The 24,294-nt window shown below is 41.7% G+C and overlaps 1 protein-coding gene and 1 pseudogene across 1 annotated transcript in view; both read left to right on the forward strand.

Annotated features, from left to right (window-relative positions):
* Positions 1 to 24,294, forward strand: part of EFNB2 (ephrin B2) — a 504,468-nt gene that overhangs the window by 445,238 nt on the left and 34,936 nt on the right. The gene's annotated exons all lie outside the window — the stretch shown is intronic.
* Positions 498 to 2,634, forward strand: LOC142046330 (uncharacterized; annotated as a pseudogene).

A 24,294-nucleotide genomic window follows, 5' to 3' on the forward strand; every position in this document is an offset into this window, starting at 1 on the left:
AATTTGAATTTGTATTTATGCCTTCTATCTCTTTTTTTTTTTCTCACAAATATTCTAGTAAATGTGTTTATTGGCACAAACATTCACAGCAACAGACAGATCTTTCTCAGGCTTGGTCTACACTACGAGTTTAGATCGAATTTAGCAGCATTTGATTGATTTTACCCTGCACCTGTCCACACGTCCAGCCATTTCTGTCGACTTAAAGGGCTCTTAAAGTCGATTTTGGTACTCCTACCTGACAAGGGGATTAGTGCTGAAATCAACCTTGCTGGGTCGAATTTGGGGTAGTGAGAATGCAATTTGATGGTATTGGCCTCCGGGAGCTATCCCAGAGTGCTTCATTGTGACCACTCTGGACAGCAGTCTCAACTCCAATGCACTGGCCAGGTAGACAGGAAAAGGCTCGCAAACTTTTGAATGTCATTACCTGCTTGCCCTGCGTGGAGAGCTGATCAGCACAGGTAACCATGCAGAGCTCATCAGCAAAGGTGAACATGGAGTCCTAGAATTGCAAAAGAGTTCCAGCATGGACTGAACAGGAGGTACTGGATCTGATCACTGTGTGGGAAGACGAATCCGTGCTATCCAAACTCTGTTCCAAAAGATGAAATGCCAGAATATTTGAAAAAATCTCAAATGGCATGAAAGACAAAGGTCATAACAGGGACCCAAAGCAGTGCTGTGTGAAACTTAAGGAGCTGAGGCAAGCCTACCAAAAAAACAAAGATGCAAACGGCTGCTCCAGGGCAGAGCCCCAGACATACCACTTGTATGATGAGCTGCATGCCATTCTAAGGGGTGCCCCTACAACTACCCCACCCCTGTGCTTTGACTCCATCAATGGACTCTCATGCAACAGGGATGCGGATTTAGGGAGTGAGGAAGGGGAGGAGAAGGAGGATGACATTGAAGTTAGCACACAGCAAGGAAGTGGAGAAAACATTTTCCACAACAGCCAGGAACTGTTTATCACCCTGGAGCCAGTACCCTCCTAACCTACGCAAGGCAGGCTCACAGACCTTGAAGGAAGCGAAGGCACCTCTGGTGAGTGTACCTTTGTAAATATTGTACATGGTTTAAAAGCAAGCATGTTTAATGATTAATTTGCCCTGAAGACTTGGGATGCATTCGCGGCCAGTACAGCTACTGGAAAAGTCTGATAACGTGTATGGGGATGGAATGGAAATCCTCCAGGGCATCTCAGTGAAACTCTCCTGGATGTACTCCCAAAGCCTTTGCAAAACGTTTCTGTGGAGGGCAGGTTTATTCCATCCTCCATTACCAAACCAGGCCAGTAGCACATTCTCGGGAATCATTGCATAACAAAGCATGGCAGCATATGGTCCTGGTGTTTGCTGGCATTCAAGCAACATCTGTTCTTTATCTCTCTGTGTTATCCTCAGGAGAGTGATATCATTCACAGTCACCTGGTTGTAATAGGGCAATTATATTAAGGGGACATTCAGAGGTGGCCGTTCCTGCTGGGCTGTTTGCCTGTGGCTGAACAGAAATCACCCCCAATGTTAGCCACACGGTGGGGGGAGGGGTGAAGCAATCATCTCAGAGAATAGGATAGGGTGGAGGGCTTTAGTTGGGTTTGTGCTGCACCTTAACCCAAAAACTGCAGCCCCTCCTTTTAAATGTCCAACCCATTTTAAATGGCCAACCCAATGGATGCTTGGTATGGGACATGAGAGTACTGCTGCTTGACATCATTCCCACATGTTATGAAGGTTAAAGAAGCCAAAAGACTGTGGCTTACCATGGTTGTGGCAAGCTGAATTCTTTTGCCCACCAGCCCTGCGTGTGTGATCTCTCACACCAAACCAGCAGACCCTCAATATAAGAGTCAAAATGTGACCTTGTAAAGAAAGCACACGTGCTATGTAATGTTAACAGCTTAGTTCACCATGGAAGAGTGTACCCATTGTTCTCTAAAATGTGTTTTTTTAAATACTACTCTCTCCTTTTTTTCACTCCCACAGTTGCAAATGTTTCAACGCTCCCCCTATCATCTCCATCCCAGAGGCTAGCGAAGATTAGAAGGCGAAAAAAAGCACTTACGATGACATGTTCTCTGAACTCATGCAGTCCTCCCACACTGAAAGAGCTCAGCAAAATGCATGGAGGCAGACAATGTCAGAGTGCAGGAAAGCACAAAATGAACGTGAGGACAGGAGAGATGTGTGAGAGGACAGGAGGGACCAGCAAAAGGAGACGTGGTGTCAGCGTGATGAAAGGAGGCATGAAGCAATGCTCAGGCTACTCAAGGATCAAACTCACATTCTCCAGCATATTGTTGAGCAGGACAGGAAGCAGGAGGATAAAGACCATTGCTGCAGCCCCTATGTGACCAACCACCCTCCTCCCCAAGTTCCATAGCCTCTTCACCCAGACGCCCAAAGATGCGGTGGGAGGGCCTCCAGCCACTCAACCTCTCCACTCCAGAGGACTGCCCAAGCAACAGAAAGCTGGCATTCAATAAGTTTTGAAGTGCAGTGTGGCCTTGTCCTTCCCTCCTCCCCTCCTCCACCACCCTACCTGGTGCTTCCCTCCTCCCCCACCCCTCACGGGCTACCTTGGCAGTTATCCCTCCATTTGTGTGACAAAGTAATAAAGAGTGCATGAATTTTGAACAACAATGACTTTATTGCCTCTGCAAGCAGTGATCAAAGGGGGGGGACGGAAGGGTGGTTTATTTACAGGGAAGTAGAGTGAACCAAGGGGGCAGGTTTTTATCAAGGAAAAACAAACAGAACTTTCACACCGTACCCCCTGACCAGTCATGAAACTGGTTTTCAAAGCTCCTCTGATGCGCACCGTGCACTGCTATGCTCTTCTATGCAGCCCTGGTGTCTGGCTGCACGTAATCAGTGGCCAAGTGATTTACCTCAACCTCCCACCCCACCATAAATGTCTCCCCCTTACTCTCCCAGATATTGTGGAGCACAGAGCAAGCACAACCGAGTCAGTAAACTGTGCCAGCGCGCTTTTAAATGTCCAAAGGCACATTCTACCACCATTCTGCACTTGCTCAGCCTATAGTTGAATTGCTCCTTACTACTGTCCAGGCTGCCTGTGTATGGATTCATAAGCCATGGCATTAAGGGGTAGGTTGGGTCCCCAAGGATAACTATAGGCATTTCAACATCCCCAACAGTTATTTTCTGGTCTGGAAAGTAAGTCCCTTGCTCCAACTGTTGACACAGACCAGAGCTCCTAAAGATGCGAGTGTCATGTACCTTTCCTCGCCATCCCACACTGATGTTCGTGAAATGTCCCTTGTGATCCGCCAGTGCTTGCAGTAGCATTGAAAAGTGCCTCTTTCAGTTTATGTTCTCGCTGCCTTGATGCTCCAGTCCCAAGATAGGGATATGCATTCCGTCTATTGCCACACCATAGTTAGGGAATCCCATTGCAGCAAAGCCATTCACTATGGCCTGCATATTTCACAGAGTCACTACCCTTAATAGCAGCAGGTCAAAGATCGTTTTGGTTACTTGGATCACAGCAGCCCTCATAGTAGATTTGCTCACTCCAAATTGATTTCTGACTGACCGGTAGCTGTCTGGCATTGCAAGCGCCTAGAGGGCTATCACCACTCGCTTGTGAACTGTCAGGGCAGCTCTCATCCTGGTATTCTTGTGCTTCAGGGCAGGGGACACCAAGTCACAAATTTCCATGAAAGTTCCCTTACGTATGCAAAAGTTTCGCAGCCACTGTGAATCATCCCAGATCTGCAACACTATGCAGTCCCACCAGTCTGTGCTTGTTTCCCGGCCTAGAATTGGTGTTTCATGGCATGAGCCTGCCCCATTGTCACCACGATGGACAAATTGCCATTGCCTGTGCTTTTAGAGAAGTCTGTGTCCATGTCCTCACCACTGTCATGACCGCCCTGCTGTCGCTGCCATCAAGTCCTCACCTGCCTTTGCAGGTTCTGGTGCTGCATATACTTCAGGATGATGCACATGCTGTTTACAGTGTTCATAACTGCCACAGCAATCTGAGCGGGCTCCATGCTTTCTGTGCTATGGCATCTGTGTGGAAAAAAGGTGCGAAACGATTGTCTGCAGTTGCTGTCATGGAGGGAGGGGCAACTGATGACTGTAGCTATCCCACAGTTCCCGCAGTCTCAGCCAACCATTTGAATTCTGGGTTGAGATCCCAATGCCTGATGGGTCAAAAACATTGTTGCGAGTGGTTCTGGGTACATGTTGTCAGCCCCCCCACCTCCGTGAAAGCAAGGGGAAAAATCATTTCTCACCTTTTTTCACTGTCACTGTATGCGGCCTGCATTGTGCAGGAGGTCAGACTAGATGATCGTAATGGTCCCTTCTGACCTTTGAGTCTATGAGTCTCCTGGGTGCTGCTGGCAGACACGGTACTGCACCGCTACACAGCAGCATCCCCTTGCCTTGTGGATGGCAGATGGTACAGTATGACTGGTAGCCGTCATCATTGTCCTGTGGGTGCTCCTGGATGGCCTCAGTGAAGTTGGTTGGAGGTGCCTGGGCAGACATGGGTGCTCCTAGCCAGCCTCGGTAGGAGGCACTTGGACAAAAATGGGAATGACTTCAGGTCATTCTCTCTTTAAGTTTTGTGTAATGGAGATTCAGTCCTGCCTGGAATATCATGCCATCTGGAAGCTTCTGCCTCAGGCTCCTCTCCCAGTCTGCAGCACTGTGCGGTCGCACCTACCCCAGCCGACCCCTTGCTCCCATGGCTCATGAAGCCTGTACAGCAGTAAGGAGCAGTCCAACTATAGGCTGAGCAAGTGCAGAATGGTGGTTCACTTTACTTTCCTGTAAGCCAACCGCCCTCCCCTCCCCCCTTTGTTCGCCACTTGCAGAGGCAATAAAATCAGTGTTGTTTCAAATTCATGCATTCTCTATTACTTCATAACACAAATGGGGGGATAACTGCCAAGGCAGCCCGGGAGGGGTGGGGGAAGAGGGAAGCAACAGGTGGGGTTGTTGTAGGGGCAACCCCAAGAATGGCATTCAGCTCATCATTTCTGCGGGATGTCTGGGACTCTGACTCAGAGAGACCGTTTGCCTCTCTGGTTCTTTAGTAGACTTGTCTGATATTCCAGGCAGGACTGAATCTCCATTAGAGAAAACTAAAGAAGAGAATAACATGGAGAGTCATTCCCATTTTTGTCTAGGTGTCCCTGACCAACCTCACCAAGGTTGTCCAGGAGCACCCATGACAGAAGCAGATGTTATAGCATGACTGGTAAGTGTCTTTGCCAACTTGCAAAGGCAAGGAGCTGCTGCTGTGTAGCACTGCAGTACCGCATCTGTCAGGAGCACCCAGGAGATGTACAGTGAGCTAAGCGGGCTCCATGCTTGTCATGGTATGTCATCTGCATGGGTAACCCAGGAAAAAAAGTGAGAAACAAATTTTTGCCATTGCTTTCACAGAAGGAGAGAGGAGGGGCCTGACAACACGTACCCAGAACCACCCACGACAATGTTTTTGTCCCATCAGGCATTGGGATCTCAACCCAGAATTCCAATGAGGGGGATGGAGACTGTGTGATAGCTATCACAGTGGAACACTCTGAAAGTCGACGCTAGCCTCAATGCTGTGGACGCATGCTGCCGACTTAATGTGCTTAGTGGGGACACACACAAATGACAAATCGATTTCTACAAAACCGTCTTCTATTCATTCAAACTAATTTCGTAGTCTAGACATACCCTCAGAAAGCAAAATTTGAACTAATAACTCACACTCAAAAATTCACATCAGAAACTTAAGTAATATTTGTTATTTTCATAGAGTTTAATGCCAGAAGGGATCATTAGGTCCTCCAATCTCATCTCCTGCATATCACAGGTCATTAAATCTCACCCAGATGCTGCTATAGTGGGCCCAATAACTTGAGTTAGACATTTCAGTCCTCAGGTGAATAAACTGCTATATGGTCTCTGCTAATCTGATCTGGAGAAAAGTCCTTCCCAACTTTAAATCTGGTGATCAGTTTGACCCTGAATATGTAAGCAAGGTGCATGAGCCAAACTTCTAGAAAAGCGGATGCTCTGTATTGCCCTGAAGCACTAGTCTTCCAATTATGGCCATCCTTAGGTGTTTCAGAAGAAGGCAAGAAGAGAAACACATCTGGCCGCTTGTGCATTGGAGAAAAAAATCCTTCCTGGAACTTGCAGGTGACCGTCTGAAGTCCTGAAGGGTGAGATTTGATTATAGTCACTGTCATAATCCAGAGCTGAAACTGTTATGTGCATGTTGAGAGCAATATAGAGCTTAGTGTATTCTACAGGACCCAGGAAGGACGACAATGAACAGGGAGATTCAGAAGGGATAACCATGGTCATTTAGCACCATGTTTCTCAAATGCAGCCACTGTGGCTTTTTTCCTGTCGCCACAATAGCCTCCTGGGCAGAGATGGGGGGTGGAGGGGCAAAGCAGTGGGCCCTCCCTGCAGCACCCAGAGGCTCTGGAGAAGGGCTTCAGCCCCACCCCCATCCCGGCTTTACTTGCAGGACTTCAGGGGTAGATTTCAGCCCCCTCTCCTGATTTAGCCAGAGGCTTTGGTGGCAGGCTTCAGCTGAGGAACTCTGGGTGCAGGATTCAGCCTTGGATCTCTGGCAGTGGGCTCTGGGGTCCAGACCTCAGCATGGTGGGGCTATGGGCTTCAGCCCTCCCCACTGCTCTAGCCAGGCTTCAGGATGTCTGGCCTTACCAGGTTCCATGGTCAAGAGGCAAGGAGCGGGTTAAGCCTGGGGCTGAGGCTGCAGAAAGGAGCTTAGGGCAATGTGGAGGAAGCAGCAGGGCCCGGGGCACCAAAATAAAACTGTACATTATTTTCATTATTGCAAAAATAAATACCTACATAAATAAATTACAACGACGTGGGCATGTATATGTACATATTTATTTGTTTTTCTTAAAATTAATCAAGTGTTTTTGGAAAATTTGTCAGAGCAGCCACCAGAGAAATCTTGTTCAAACGAAACCACAACATGTGATTGTGTCCTATGAAAACTAACCAACAGAACTTGGATTTTTAATATCTGTGATTGAATTCTTACAACAAATTGCTCACATAATCTATAGACCCAGAATATCCTGGAGTGTATGTTCTTCGGTCTCTCTGAGTGTTGTACAGCACTTACACTACTTCCCACAATGTGCTAATAACAATAATAAGTAAGAGCATTATAACAATAGATAATTCATTATATAACTATTATATGGAATAATTATTAGGGTCTCAGTAGTACCTGCTTGGTAGTGCTGTTTCAAGGAAATGGGCAGAGCGAAACACTTCAGGAAAAGCATCAGGAGTCATTCTGCCATCTCATGAATAGTTCTTGAGAAATTTCAAAAGAAAATGGTGGAAACTGTATGAGATTAGATGATCTCATAATGATTATACTGTGCTGAATGGTGTAAAGCTAAGGGCATGCCTACATTTACAGTGCTGCGGTGGCACAGCTGTACCAGCATGTATGGTGAACATGCTCTATGTCAACGGCATAAAAAAAACACTCCCGTGAGCAGCCGAAGCTATGTTGGCGGGATACACTCTCCTGCCGACATAGTGCTGTGCACACTAGCGCTTATGCTGTCATAACTTATGTCACTCAGGGGGTAGAACATTAACATCCTTGAGTGACATCCATTTTGCTGACATAAGTGGTAGCGTAGACACAGCCTTACCGTCAGCTGACCTTCGAGATAGCTGATATCATGGGGTGATGTTGTGAAACTTCATCTGTATCTAAAGTGAAATTGGAAAGTGTACCCATTCTGTATTTGGAAACAAACTTGAATTAAAATTGTAGGGTCAGGTTTGGACCAGCAGATTCTTCACTGGTACCTGTTCAGCCTCTGACATTTCTATGGATTCAGATTTGAGATTTCAGTTTTGGATCATCTCTCGTTTAGAGGACAAGGCAGCTAATATACATTCACATAGTAGGGATGGAGCAGAAATTCTTGCCACTGTAGTGTGCTACACTGACCCTCCAGAGGCCTTCAGTTAGACAGACAACCCAGTTCTTTTAATGGTGGCTGAGGGGCATAATTAATTAGGAACATGGCTTTATAGAGGAAAGACTTCATTCACAATGTTAGTAGACCTGGTTCATTCTCTGCTATATTGACGGCAGAGTAATGTATTCATTGAGACTATGGAACTTAATCAGGAAAAAGAATCAGTGTTCAAATTATTCCCATAACAGTGTCTCCAGAAATTATTTTTAATTTTGTCTGTTCCCTTAAGTAGCTGATAAAATTGGGCATAGTGAAATGAGATAAAGATTAAACTCCCACCTAACTGATTTTGCCAGGTAGAAACACTGTCTATGTTGTGTAACTCAGTGTGGGAGTACTGTTACATTCTGATATTTTATTCTCCCTTATGCTGTAATACTGATATTCAGTTGTGTTGAAATGCTTATTCAATAGCAGTTTTTATTTGGTGTTTTTTTTCTGAGACATTCAGACTCCTGTTAAAAATCACACCCAGCTCTTTCTAAAATCATTTCTAAAAACAAAAAATGAAATGAAATTTTACTATTCATGATGATCATTAACAGGTGTTTGCATTACTGCACATCCTGACTAAGCTTCTGCTGTATTTCTGGGCCTTCTCTGGCTACAAAATAATAGAGCAGGACTTCTCCCTAAAAACAGGCAGTGCTATAATTAAGCAAAGATGGTGTGTTTTGAATACAAAAGAAATGGGAAGCAATTCCTGTAATAGCAAGATTAGATGACAATAGAGGGAATCCTGTGACAAAAATGTATTTCTTGTTGGTATTGAAAGTTTAAATTTTCAGTCCTAGTGAGTTGTGAATCATGTGTCTAAGGAGTGTTCTATATGCCAGCCAATATGTTGGATGTTGTTGACTTTAATTAAGGGATAATGTTCATGGCTCAGGATTATATATGTGGCAATAAATGGCTTTTGCAGGTAATTAAATGCCACAGTGAAACTAGGCATTTGATAACTGCAAAAGCTATTCAGATCAAAGAGTAAAGGATGGGTTTAAAAGGTGAATAATTGTGTAAGGGGAAAGAAGACGTATCAATAAGAAAACACAGTCATGGAATGTGGACTAAAACAGCAGCCATGTCATCTTTGTCTGTAAAGTGTCATGCACACCTGTGGCTATGGCCATAACAAAGAACAATGCTAGATATTTGTCAGAATGAATAGAAACAAGCAGTTTTATTCATAAATTTGTGTTTTGTAGGAGAATAGCTCCTTACAGTGTAAGAGCCTGATCCTGAAAACACTGCCAGGTGCGGTGCTTTCTACCAGGCAATATCTTATTGCAAACCTAACAACTCCACAGATTTACTGCACAGACTACAGGCTTTTCAACCCTTTTTGGTGTCTATGGTGGGTAAACGCTAGTGTACAGAGAAATCTGCCTCCTGCTTGGCTGCCCTCCTGCATTTCCATGCCTTCAAGGGCTGCCAGTCAGAGCTGCTGTACGGGCTGAGGGACAGCTTGGTCCACCAGTACATGTAGCAGTCACTACTCCCTCCTAAAGCACTCATCCTTGTGCACAGAGTGTAAGCTGGGGATCTGCTACTTCTACTAGTTTTGTAACCACTGCTACTTCCTGTCCCCACCCCACCCTGCTAAGCCTCAGACGGGCATCAAGAACCCCCCCTGGTGCTGTGGTCCTCCAATCCTGAGAGAAGAGGAAGTCCTACACTCTTGCTCTTTTTTCCCCCAAGCCCGGGAAAAAAAGAAAAGGATCCTTATGGAGATGTCATTCCCAGGCATGGGACATGTGTGTGATGATTCCATGATGATATCTCAGGAGAAAACAGAATGTCTATCATCAATAGATACCACCCTTCAAAGAGACATGTTGGGAGGAGAGAATTGACTTACGCGCTTGGGGTGTGGGGAGTTCTAATTCAAGTGCTGGGGAGATGGAACTAAATAGCTTAGTGGGTTTTTGCGCCCACATCAAAGGAGAGGAGTTAGAATCCACTGCACCACCAGCCAGGCCTTAAAAATATGTACATTTAAATTCTGCTCTTTTATTTTAAGAAATTGGCAGGTAAGCACTGATTTCTGGTAATAAACACTATGCATAGCTGTGTTCGTAGGATCAGCCCTTGTTAACCATTATCAGTAACATGAGATGAGTATCACTAAAGCAGTTGACATAAATTTATCACTGACATCTACCCTAGAATGAAGCCCTTTATGATTGATTGAAAGCAAGAGCCATTGCTAATCTGACAAAAGCCTTCTTTAAGAAGAAAAGAAAAAAAAATAAGGAAGATGGTGTCCTCTGTCTAATAGAAGAAGACTCCTAAGGGTAAGGAAATAATTTCAGTTCAGTACAGATGCAGTTTATTCCTAATGATATACAGAAATGGATATTTAAGTGTCTCCTCAATATATTCCCCCTTTAATCTGGAATTTAAACGTTATAAACTAATATGCTTCTCCTCAGTCAGTGATAATTTGTGGACTGGGTAGAATATTAAGAAAACAAAACAAAAACATAGTCTCCATCACAAGACTTGTTTGAAACTCCATACTTTAAATCTCGGTGAAAGTTGGTTTTGGTCTGGTTGTATTTCTTGTTGAATAGATAAAATGAGCATGAAACCTTCTGGGGCTTCTTCAGTGTAGAAGGCAGTATATATTTTCTGCTATAAAGACTCCTAAATGATTTTGGACTTCATGTGTTTTCCAATTTTATTAAAAGAAACATGTATTTCTTATCTTTTCTTTTCTCCTTTTCAGGTTTTTATGCCCATTACCATGGTATCACTATCCATCAATCATAACTCAACAGCAAACTGACTTTAAAAACAATAATTTGTTTCATTTATTTAAACCATAGCTGTGAGTAAACAATTTTTGGAAAAGTGAACCACATAATGCTACTCCTAGTATATTTTAATGCAAAGTGCAGGTTTCAATAATAGCATATAAAAAGATAAGCAATATTTTATACTATATATAGTTTAAGCAGGGATACGGACATGCACAATCACACGCTTTCCCTGTGCTCCTGGCGTTGCATACCTACATTCAACCCCTTTCTCAAGGCTGGATGTAAAATCTCAATCTTGCTCTGAATTAATGTTTTCTCTAGGTTCCTCACTCTCTTTCTCCCTCTAATTTGGATGTTCCCCATTTATACTTAAGATATCATTCACTTTGGTTGACTGATGATTTGCTTGTACGACTTGATGAGATTATATTACCTTGGCCTAGAATGAAACTTATGTGCAGTTTATGAAATAGCTGACAAACCAGACATTAAGGATTTGCATAAATAAATAGTTCTAGAAGAAAACATATTCTTATTTGCCCTTAAGCTATTACAGAGATGAAAATGAGAATTAATGAATAAAAAAAATGTAGAAAGGAAAAGAAATGTTGAAACACTGATCAGCAGTGATTTTTGTCAGATTTTCCTGGATAATTACAGAAACTTTAGTCATCTAGGACCCAGATGTCTGCAGCCTTTTCCACCTTCAGAAAGCCACTTTCTCCACCACATACCTTTATATGCTAGACTCTACCCAAGATTTCATCCCTTCTCTCAGACTATCCATTAACTGCCAAAATACTGTCTCCCCAAAAGCATCTTTCAGCCTCTCTATCTCCCTAAGACAAAACTTTGAAAGCCCCTTGTATTCTAAATTCCTATTTAGATCAAAATTAAAACTTCCTTAAATCAATTGTATACTACATCTCCCTCCTAAAACTGCTGTCACTATTGTTTTATTAGTCTTATGTTTACTGATGAGATCACTCAACTGTTTGATCTTCTGCACACTTGTAGGCTTCTGGATGATAGGGAAAGCAGTGCAATATTCAAGTTCAAATTGACTCTTTTTCTCTCATTCCTCATTCCCAGATTGCAAACTCGTGGATAACAGGAGAGGTCTCAGAAGACTGGAGAAGGGCTAACATAGTGCTCATCTTTAAAAAGGGGGAAAATGGAGGAGCTGAGGAATTATAGACCAATCAGCCTGAACTTAGTACCTGGGAAGTTCTTAGCACAAGGTATAAAACATTTAGTTGGTGAATACCTGGAGCCAGCACGGATTTACTAAGAACAAATCGTGCCAAGGCAGCTTCATTTCCTTCTTTGACAGAGTAACTGGTTTGGTGTATAGGGAGAGTGTAGCGGACATAATATACCTGAACTTTAGCAAGGCTTTTGACACAATCCTACATGATATTCTGATAAGTAAGCTGGAGAAATGTGGGCTCGACAGAACTACCATGAAGTGGGTACATAATGAGTTAAACCACCCGCAAACAAAGAGTAGCTGTTAATGGAATGATGTCAGATTGGAAGGACATCTCGAGTGGGATTCCATAAGAATCTGTTCTGGGTCTGGTGTTGTTTAACATATTTATTAATGACCTGAATGTAGGTACAGTGAGCATACTGATCAAATATGCAGATGACACAAAGCTAGAGGGGGTTGCCAATACTTTGGATGATAGACCTAAAATTCAAAGAGATTTTGATAAATTGGAGAATGGGGTTCCAGTTGGAGAACAAAATTAAATTTAACAAAGACAAATGTAACAGGCTACACTTAAGAAAGAAATACCAAATGCACAACTACAGAATGGAGGACAACTGCCTTGGCAGTAGCACTGCTGAGAAGGAGTTGGGAGTTGTGGTGGATCACAACATTAACATGAGTTAATAATGTGATGCTGTTGCAAACAAAATATGCAATTTTAGTTGCATTAACGGAGGCATAGCATGCAAGTCACAGGAAGTGATAGTACCGCTCTACTCAGCATTGGCTAGGCCTCAGCGCTGGTGTACTGTGTCCAGTTTTGGTCACCAGTTCATAGAAAGAATGTAGAGAAACTGGAAAGCATTCAGCAGCAAGTGACAAAAATGATCAAAGAGATGGAATGCAAGCCATATGAGCAAAGGCTGAAGTAATGGGATTTAGTTTGTAAAAGAGGAGATTAACAGGGGATGTGATAGCAGTCTTCAAATATTTGAAAGTCTGCCATAAAAATATGCAGAAAAGTTGTTCTCTTTTGTCACAGAGGGTAGGACAACAGGCAATGGGTTCAAACTACAGTGCAACAGATTTAGATTAAATCTCAGAAAAAACTTTCTAATTGTAAAAACTGTAGGACAATAGAACAGACTATCTAGGGAGGTCGTGTCAAGTATCAGAGGGGTAGCCATGTTAGTCTGCATCTGTAAAAAACGACAAAGAGTCCTTTGGCACCTTATAGACTAACAGACATATTGGAGCATGAGCTTTCGTGGGTGAATACGCACTTCGTCAGATGCATGTAGTGAAAATTTCCAGAGGCAGGTATAAATATGCAAGCAAGAGTGAGTCTAGAGATAATGAAGTTAGTTCAATCAGGGAGGATGAGAACCTCTTATAGGCTCTCTTTTTTGCTTAAAAAAATAAACAAAAAAAAAGCAAAATAAACCTTCAGGACCAGACTTCAAAGAGAAACTGTTGTGCTTCAGTTCATTTGCAAATTTGACACCATCAGCTCAGGATTAAACAGACAGTGAATGGCTAGCCAACTACAAAAGCAGTTTCTCTTCCCTTGCTGTTCTAGACTGATTGTTGCCTACATATTTATACCTGCCTCTGGAAATTTCCACTACATGCATCTGACGAAGTGGGTATTCACCCACAAAAGCTTATACTCCAATACGTCTGTTAGTCTACAAGGTGCCACAGGACTCTGTCGCTTTTTAGTGAGGTCGTGGAAGATCCTTCACTGGCAGTTTTCAAAAGAAGGCTGTGTAGACATAACAAAGCCTGCATCTTGGCAGGGGGGTAGATTAGATGACCCTTGTCATCCCCGCTAAGTCTATGGTTCTATTATTCTGTGATTAAAGGAACATGAACGTAAGAATATAAGAATGGCCATAATGGATCAGACAGTGGTCTATCTAGACCAGTATCCTCTTTTCCAATAGTGGCCAATGCCAGATGTTTGCAATGGAAACAACAGAACAGGGCAATCATCAAGTGATCCACATCTGTTGTCCAGTCCCAGGATCTGGCAGTCAGAAGCTTAGGTACATCCAGAACATGAAGTTGCATCCTTGACCATCTTGGCTCATAGCCATTAATGGACCTATCCTCCATGAACTTATCTAATTCTTTTTTTAAATCCATTTATAGTTGTGGGCTTCTCAACATACCATGGCAATGAGTTCCACAGGTTGCATGAAGAAGTACTACCTTTTGTTTGTTTGAAACCTACTGTCTATTAATTTCATTGGGTGTTGTGTGACGGTTTAAATAGCACTTCTTATTCACTTTCTCCAGCTCATTCATGATTTCATAGACCTCCGTCATAGTCTCCTTTGTTGTCTCTTTTCCAACCTGTCAGTCCTGAGCTGTGCTTTGCTCAGTGTCCATCCTATGCTTCAACTTCTCTTTTTCACTAAAGGGGAAGTAACGGGGAAGTAAAAGGGAGCAGGTTGAGTCAGGGTAAATACAGATAAGATGGTCTGATAGGAAGGTGGAAACATCTGTATAAGGGTGTTGAGAGTGTATCTTGATATATGACCTAGCTTTGCCAATGGTTGAGTAACCAATGGTCACATTAGATCCATCACTATTCCTTGATTCTTGTATATCACAGTAGCACAGTACCTTTCCTTATCTGTTTATATAGGTTGTGAGTTTCTGTTAGCTAGCACAGGGATCAGCAAACTTTGGCATGTGGCCTGTCAGAGAAATCCTCTGGCAGGCTCGGATGGTTTGTGTACCTGCAGCATCTGCAGGTTCGACCGATTGCAGCTCCCACTGGCAGCAGTTTGCCATTCCAGGTCAATGAGAGCTGTGGGAAGTGGCACGGGCCGAGGCATGTGCTAGCTGCCACTTCCTGCAGCCCCCATTGGCCTGGAACAGAAAACTGCAACCAGTGGGAGCCAGGATAGGCTGAACTTACAGACGCTGCAGGTAAACAAACTGGCCTGGCTCGCCAGCGGATTTCTCTGATGGGCTGCGTGCCAAAGGTTGCTGATCCCTGAGCTAGGAGATCACCTTTCTCCCTTTGTTTCTAAGGGAATTAGGATCTACTGTGCCATTCATCTTGTTGATTCTTTAAGTTAAACTTTCTGTAGTTGTTCTCAGGAGAGGGCTTAGATCTCTAAAATTTGCTTCTGCCAATGGTCAATCAGGATCCAAGTTTAATTAACTTCAGGACAATCTAGGACTTATGTTTGTCTGAGCTTTTGGCAGAAAGAGCTCTGGCCTAGCTTAATAGAAATTAAGCATGTTTGTGTTACGAGGAGTTTGTATGTATGTGCATTGGTAGAGAGGCATTGCTATTAAAAGACTACTTAGCTATTATGTAACTTACTTGGGGAAAACAATGTAGGATATGGAGATGGTGGATCTGGGCACCATTTGAAATGTAAAATAAATTAATTGTATTGCCTTTGCTCTCAGGCCAATAGAAGTTTTCAACACCTTTTATATAAGAGACCACTCCCCTGGGGCAGCTGCAGTTCTCCAATTTGTCTCCTCTCTATATCTTTATAAACTCTTATGTGAAGTCAAAACAACAGGATTCCTAGTGGCACCTTAGAGACTAAGAAATATATCCACTTCATCAGATGCATGGAGTGGAAAATACAGTAGGCAGGTATAAATACACAGTATTTGAAAAGATGGGAGTTGCCCTACCAAGTGGAGGGTCAGTGCTAATGAGTCAATTCAATTAAGATGGAAGTGGCCTATTCTCAACAGTTGACAAGAAGGGGTGAATATCAAGGGAGGAAAATCACTTTTGTAGTACTAATGAGGCCAATGCAATCAAGGTGCCCCATTTCAAACAGCTGACAAGAAGGTGTGAGCATCAGCAGAGGGAAATTACTTTTTGTAGTGACCCATCCACTCACAGTCTTTATTCAGGCCTAACTTGAAGGTGTCCAATTTGCAAATTAATTCAGTTCTGCAGTTTCTCTTTGGAGTCTGTTTTTGAATTTTTTTTTTTTTTAAGGATTGCCACTTTTAAGTCTGTTATTGCGTGTCCAGGGAGACTGAAGTGCTCTCATGTTATAATTCTTGATGCCTGATTTGTGTCTATTTATTCTTTTGTGTAGAGACTGTACAGTTTGACCAATGTACCTGGCCAATGTACATGGCAGAGGGGCAGACACAAATCAAATGTTGTGTTTATAAACAGATGATTCTTTATGTCTAGAATTCTATTTTTCTACTATGCGCAATTTAGTTTAATTACCAAGAACCTAAAATTTTCTCTTTTAGGTTCTCAAGCTTTTCTAAGCAAAGCTACTGTGTATACATGCAACTCCCCAGAGATTTAAAAGTATGCTTTACACATTGAGTCATTCTCAGCACCATTTATATATGCAAGTATATGTGCTGTCTTGGATTTAAAATAAAAATGAACCATGTTGCAAAAAGTTTCATCAGTTTGCGGTTAACTGAGAATCGAACTGCAGTGTAACTCTGAGCATATTAAATCACTTTTACTGTAGCTAGCAATTTTCTTTAATAATTGGAGGCACACACAGAGATGTTCTGTCTGGAGTGCACATATTAGTACTGTGGAGTAATTAGGCCTGATTTTTCATTCCTGCCCCAGTGCAAGTAAGGAATAACTCTAAAGTCAGTAGAGTTAGACCAGCACTAAACTTGTTAGGGTAGAATCAGGGCTTAAATATGTGTTTAAATTAGATTAATTGACATTTCCTGATGTGTTACATTGTAACTTTGAAACAGGATGCTACTGTATATTGAAGTTTAAGTATTGTCTAAGGTCGATTAGCAAAGAAATCACAGTTCATTAGTTTGTCCTCATTACAAAGTGACATGGTTTCAACTGGAAATTAAGATGGAGTGTTTAACAGAAGATCACATTGGGATAAATGGCCCTTCTAGAGAGAGAAGTCATAATCAAAACCTGAAACATTAACATGTTTTATTTTCTATTTTTAATTGGGTATTTTGCACCCTTAATTTCCCCCCATCTCAGAATTTAATGAAAAATGGTTATATGCAGCTCACTCTACGTTTGGTGAATATTGCTAGAAATTTACCAGGTAAGTAAGAATACATGAGGGGAGGACAGAGACTAGCCCTTTAAGCTAAAATGATTTTGAAATACAGTTTGCTTGTATGTCACCAGCCTCCACTGTGTAGGCATCTCATTAGCAGAATTTCATGCTCCTCCCAGCATATAAAGTCACATCTGCTTGTGGAAAAAATGATTAATGCTTCCTGCACTGGAATATTCCTAGGCATTCCTTCCTCTCCTTTTCTGACAGGGCTATACAATGTTGGGAGCAATTTGCCATTGATCCTCTCAAAGCTTTGGCCCAACAGAGCTTTAACAACCTTAGAAAGGGGAAATGTCAAAGGATTTCAGCCTGGCTGCTCTTTCTGAGTATGCAACTTTCTGCATACATTTCTAGAGTATTTAACTTCTTTAATACACATGTGAGACAATCTATGAGTAGGGGAGAAAGATATTGATTCTACAGGTACAAATCCAATTTTTCCATTTTATAAGGATTGTCTTTTTGTCCTTAATTGACAAGACCAAAAAGGTGCTAAGTAGATTGGACTAGTCATAACTAATTATGTGAATTTTAAAACGCTTCAACCAAAACTCCTATAACACTTCTCCATCCCATATTAATTAGCCTTAGTTTTTGCAATCATGTAAATCTTGTTATGCTGCAGACTTTTTTGTCCTTTTCCAGTAACTTTTCACTCTCTTATATATCTTACTTGAAGTTAATTGGCCAAAATGGATCTAGTAATCCCAGATGATTGTATAATAACACTGTAGTTACAACTGAAAGCACCCTACAGGTTTCTGTCTGTTACAGCTATCCCCCTATTCCATTTTGTTTTCTTACAGCTGTCCCCATACTCCATTTTGTTCTCCTCCTGTGGCCGCCCCTTCCCTGGCTGTTAAGTTGTTCACCAGGGCCACTGCCCTTCTCAAAGGGAGGGCCCCTTAAAGTTGGTTACCAAGAGCCATTGCCTTTCTCAAAGGGATGGCCACTTGTGCTAAGTGGGACCACTGCCCTGTTCAAAGGGTTAGTCCTGTTATCACCTTGTAAACCTGGGCTCGGTGTAGGGTAGGCAATGTCCAGAGCTGCAAGACCTATTGTGTTTTTAAGATCTTGGGCATGAGTCATAGGCCTCATGTGCTTTTGAGTCACCTACTGCACAGGACTCTGCCCAGACATGTCTCTGTGCTCACCTACAGTTTCCCTGCCCCCTCTCCCCCCTGTGACAGAGGGAGCCAATCAAAAGTACTGGCAGGGAAACTGCCTGAGTTTGCCTTTAAAAACAGACATTTTTTAAAACTAAGATCAGAAAGGTTCCTGCATTGCTGCCTGGTCTGATCAGCCAGGGGTTCTGGGGGGTCCTTTCTCCGCTCTTTTTTATTTTTGAGCGTACCCTGTTTTTGAAAAAACCCCCCCAAGAAGAACGAATTGCTGCCTGAGAGATCTCCTGATTATTGAGACCGTACCTAGCCTTCTGATGTTCTTGCTGCTTTGCCTCTGCTGCTTCCTTTGGGGCTGGTAAGAATCCCTCTGTGAAACTCTCTATACTTTTATTTTATTATTTTAGCTGCTGGCTCTGTCTCCCCAGCACACAGACTCAAGCTAAACCTTGGTCTGTGTTTAAAACCTCTCCTAAACTCGCGGCACTTTGCTGCTAAAAATAAGTTTGTGCCGCTGCTAAGCTCTGCTCCTGTGGGCTTTGCCTCGGGGCTCTCTGCTTGCAGCTGTATCCACTGCTGCAGCCACCATCCCTGGGCACATACCACTCTGCCCTCTGTAACTTCCCCATAACATAGGTGCACCATAGGTTTTGTTTTTTAGTTTAATAAGTCATAGTTTGTTAAGATTATAGAGCTTGTAAGTTTCACCTGCCTTGTATATAGTTTGCTGCTTTGTTGCTCCGTATAGTTGTTATTATAGTTTTGCTTAGAATTGTGATATTTGTTTTTGCCTAGTCGTGGTTAAGATAGATAAAGTTTTTGCTGCTTGAATTCGTTCCACTGTCCGATATCCCTCTGTATAACTTTGTCTGTTTTTCCCCCGCTTTTCCCCTAGAATTGTGCTTTTTGTTGTCTCCCTGTTACAACTCCCTCTGTGTGCTTCTCCAATGCATCCCTGTTAACTAGGTTTTTGCTGCTTCTCCCTTGTATAACTTGTGTCTGTTTTTCCCTCCCCCCCCCCGCTCTGCATCCCTGTGAAACTTCCCAAACCCCTGCTTTTTCCCCTGCATCTGCACTCTCTCCCTGTTACAACTCCTTGCTGCCCCCACCCCGTCTGCCATCACCCTTCCCAAACCCTTGCTGTTTCTCCCCCTGTAAACTTTGTCTGTTTTTCCCCGCTCATATCTCCCCCCTGTGCTTAAAACCTCTCTCTAGCCCGTTGTCCTTACCTTGCAGGGCTTCAAAGCCTCTCTCGCTGCTTGCAGCAACACTCTCCTCTCATCAGTTGCCAACTAATCATTTACTCTAATCATTCACTCCCCCCCCCTGTTCCTTGACCCAGCCATTAGGTACACTCTTGCTATCACAGCCTCACAAATTAAGTCAGTAATTTTCTACCCATTGGCTGCCTCCACTTATCACCCATATTGCTATAATACTTTGTATCTGCATTAATACCATTGTGTTACATTGTATATAAGGCCACTAACCACTTAATACAGTCTATCTAAGATTGTTAACCATTTTATATAGAAGCTAGCATTTTATTTTGCATTTCTTTTTGGTACGTTTTGCATTCCACACCGTATCTAGAGTTGTTCCTATATAAAGTTGAGTTGCTTATTAACTGTACTGTATCCCATTGTGCTGAACCCCACTCACTGTACCCCACTGTTAGAACTCCCTACACTGTTCAATAAGAAACCCCTCCATTATTGTCTATTGTAAACACCCTATACACCCCACCCCTTCGTATTTTATTGTTAAATTCCCACCACTTCCTTTTTCCTTTAATAAAGAAATTAATTGGCACCCCACCTGTGTGGTAATTGCTCCCCAATATCCCATATACCTGCTGGCAGGGACAGTTTCTTTATGCTACATGAACAGGAACCTGCAAGGACACTTCACCAGAACCAGCAACAAACCAGTCAACTAGTGACTCCTAGGCCTTGTTTTTTAGCTTTTGTGTTCAGAGTCCATCACCCTATATTAAAGGTTTCAATTACTTTTGCCAAGAGCCAACATTTTACTTCAGCAAACTATTCTGCACATTCTCATCAATATGTTGGGTGATGCAAAATATATTGCACATCCTGCTACCTATGGCTCTTTCTTCTATTTCAAAGTTCAGCTTTTATAGATGAATGTTATACTTTTTCTTGAACTTTAATTTTCTATTAATTATAAATCTAGGGAAACTATGATCTCTGCTTCCCCTTTTGCATATGTACATATAGTATTTTCCAAAGATTTCAAACCATATTAAAGAGAGGAATGGAAAAACATGTACATGTCCTAAAAGCTAAACATTTTCTTAACTTTATAAATGGGAAACCAAGGCACAGAGAGGTTAAATGACCAGGGAATCTGGGATTAAATTCAAGAACCTTACCAAGGTGGCATAATAAGGCAAACCTTCATCTTTGTGATATACAGCCATGGAAGAATGAGGACATATTTTTGGTAATGCTGTCTATTGTAATCAATAGTGATATTCATTTCCTAGGATCATATTTAAGACAATGTTACAATGAGAGTTTTGTTCCAAGGGAAAGTTAAAATGGGAGGTATACTTTCAACCTGGACAATTGTGGAAGCTGTTTGAGTGGCTCTCAACTGGCAGATCATTAGTGCCTCTCCGAGAAGTAAGGAGGTGGGGGCAGGAAAAGCTAACCTGGGAATTGAAAAGGATATACAGAGGCTAGTGAAGGTATTAAGACTATGCTTGATAAACAAGAGAAATGTGTAACCAGAAATCAGTGAACCAAAATGGGTGTGTTGGAAACTAGGTCTAATTTGTGGACTAAATAATGAGAGAAGAGACTATTCCATCCAATGCTCCCTTTTGGGGCCCTTAAAGAAAAATATTTGGGGAGAAACAGTGACTACTGGAGGGAGCTTCACCATCATGGCTGCCACCCCCTCCATCACTCAAGACCCCAGGCCTTTATGATCATCACCCTGAAAGATGTCCTGACCGGATTAGGCCAAAGAGAGGGAGCCAAATGACATTACCACCACTACCAGTTTTGTCTATATCCCAAACTCGACCTGGGATGGAAGACTTTGTCTCTGTCCCCCCTCCATCCTACCCTACCTAATTTCTTCTCTCTCTTCCTTTTCCTATTGTCTAATAAGAGGCTAGCTTAACTAGCCAAACTGGTTATTTAGCAATACTGCTGTAAGCCTGTGACCAGAATGAGGCAACTAAAAGCAATATTCTAAACGGCCCAATACTGGTACAAGTGTGCCAGATCTCAGAGTGGCTGATCATGCTTTGTGCTGTGCCTATATTTTTCCAGCAGTGAGGTTGCATGTGAGTCAACACCATAAACAGAAAGTCCATTTTCTATCTTTGTCACCCCCCTGTGTGTGTGTGTGTGTGCGTGTGCGTGTTTGTCTTGCTTTGTCTTCTAGGAAACTGGATCAGAATTCAACAACTGCTCCAGCCCAGTTCAACTAACTTCTTCCCTTTTCCCCCAAAAGGACATTTTTAATACCATCTCAGAGACTATTAAGGGTCTTTTCATCTAAAAACTCTCAAGCTAAAGGAAAAGGGAACAAAGGATGTTGTTAAAATGAAAGCCTTACTTAATACTTTACACTTCAAATGCTTTAGCTGTCTTTCCTTTTCTGTATGTTTAATAAATTATTAAAATGATGTTTAGTGGTGTGTTTGCCATGGTACTAAGCAGGTTTCTGAACAGCAAACCCTGAACCTTGTATAACACTGTTTAATGCTGGACAATGACAAAATTTTGTTAACACTTTTGACTCTTTGGGCCCAAATAGTCCATCTAAATACAACATTTTTCTTTATCGAACTGAACTTTGTTCAAGCTCTAATTTGCTGTTTTTTTCGCTACTCCACTTCTCAAATACAATCAATGAATTATGCATTACTCATCTTTATCTCTAATAGTACCTTCTAACGTTTTGTCTCCTGTCATGCTTCTTTCCACAGTGTTTTCTGGTGTCCCATAACAGTGTCTCCCCAGGATCATTTTAAGTCATGTATTCAGATTTCAAAGTTATTTTGCCCTATCAAATACTTTCCCAGAAACTAATAACCCCAAAGCAGAAACTGACATTCCACAGCTTGAATTATGAGTCAGATCTCAAATGTAACTATAAAAATGGCATCTTGGAAACCCATTTATATAATCATAGGTAAATAAAGAGATCTTAATATCCCAGTTAGGGGCTGCATAGGTGTTAGTGAGAATACAATTTGTCTGCAGGAACTTTATTACTGATGATGATACATTGAGGAAAAGAGAATTCAGCTTGACTTTAAAATTCCAAGGTTAGTTCACAGACTTTGTACCTAAATAGAATATTGTTTCAATGTGAACTGAGCAAAGTTTGTATGGAAGACATCAAGGCACAGTAAAAAGAAATCCAGGTAGTGTCATTTTTTCAGACTCTCTTTTCAGTGTAATATATTAGCTGGATTCTCCATCACTTTACATCAAGACTAGATACCTTTCTAAAATATAGAGTGATAGCATATAGTATAAGATTGAGGTATAGCTCAAATGCAAGTTATAGGCTTAAAGCAGAAATTGAATTACTTGGATTTTATGTTTTTTTTTAAAATTATTTTCTATTTCTGAGTTTTTCTCTTTATTTTGAGAGTTTATTTTCCCCTATATTTTAGATTTCTATAAGTATGTCAAGCAATTTCTGCCTTGAAAGTGTCAATCATATCATAGTAAATCAATGGCTCTTTGTGGTTCACATACTTGACAGCAGGTGGGAATGTACCTCTGAGTTCAAAACAAAGTGGATCACCTCTGCCCGAGAGCTTGGATTTTTGAGTCTTTAATTTCTTGGTGTTTTAAATTTAGTCTATAGTAAGTTCAATCACTTTTTTTCCCTCAGTGATAGATCTGTATGATCCAGTTTGTAGTAAACAACGTATTGAGAAAGGTTGATATTTTTTCATGTTTACTACAGAACTGAGCTGTGTAAGTTTATATATTAATCAATTTATGATGATTCAAGAGAAAACAAACTTTGCCATGAACATCGTTATAAATACTCATTGAAAGGGTTTACAAATCTATAGGTACCATGGTGGGAGATAAAACAGTACTATCCCAACATTTGCAGGAGGGTACCATGGCACATGGAAATGTACATTGAGCTTTTCCAAACTACAGTACTTGCAGTTTGAAATTAAGATTACTTTTACAATTTGACTTTTATGCTTAGCACCCACTGAAAAGTATATAGTCAACCACATCAGAATATAGTTTTCTGTTTCTAATTTATGTTTTTTTCCCCCCAAGGTAGGGTATGTGGCGCCTACCTTTTTAGCGTTTGCTGATCTTAAGTGTCAGGCTATTGATTTGTAAATGAGTATGGTAGTGTACCAAGTAGAGTATTTTAGTTTGGCATAGATGGTGGAGTCAGGGTTTGTAACTGCTACATTCTCCAGCACATAACCCACAGAATCATGTGGTTCATTGCCAAAATAAGCCTTAGTAGATTATCTATCATCAGGTTGCCTGACTCAAGTAAGAAAACATATGACTCAGAAACAGGACTATACACAACCTGCTGTCTATAAATCTGAACAATGAACAATCAGTGCCACCTATGCATTAGACTGTACTTTCTACATTTAGATATCTTGTACTCATTCTCACATGATTCACTGTACTATATTGCAAAGACAGTTAATAATATCTTTTAAAGTGTGCATAGTCATAAAGGGGTAAAAGATAGATTAAGCAGAAGCTCTTATTGAAAGCAAGCATAAAAATACATGGGAAAACATGGCCTGGAAATCTGGAGTTCAAATCTTCCTCCTCGATGTATATTTGTCCCATCCTGTTCTTGTTATTAAGGCATAACTTTCAACTGTGGTCCAGCACAAGAATTCAGGATCAATGCCTCTTTTTTGCAAGTACGAGAGATAACTGCTCTATAAAGGTAATGATTCCGATTTCCCTTAATGTGTTTTTTTTACACTAAAGTTATTTCCCTTTTCTTCAAGAATGTATATTCTTCACCAATGAAATTCATTGGAAAATTTGGTAAAATGGTGCAACATATGCGTACATATATTTCTATTTCAAAGAAAATG

Source organism: Chelonoidis abingdonii, chromosome 1 (genome assembly GCF_003597395.2).
Source record: "Chelonoidis abingdonii isolate Lonesome George chromosome 1, CheloAbing_2.0, whole genome shotgun sequence".
Classification (NCBI taxonomy): domain Eukaryota; kingdom Metazoa; phylum Chordata; order Testudines; family Testudinidae; genus Chelonoidis; species Chelonoidis abingdonii.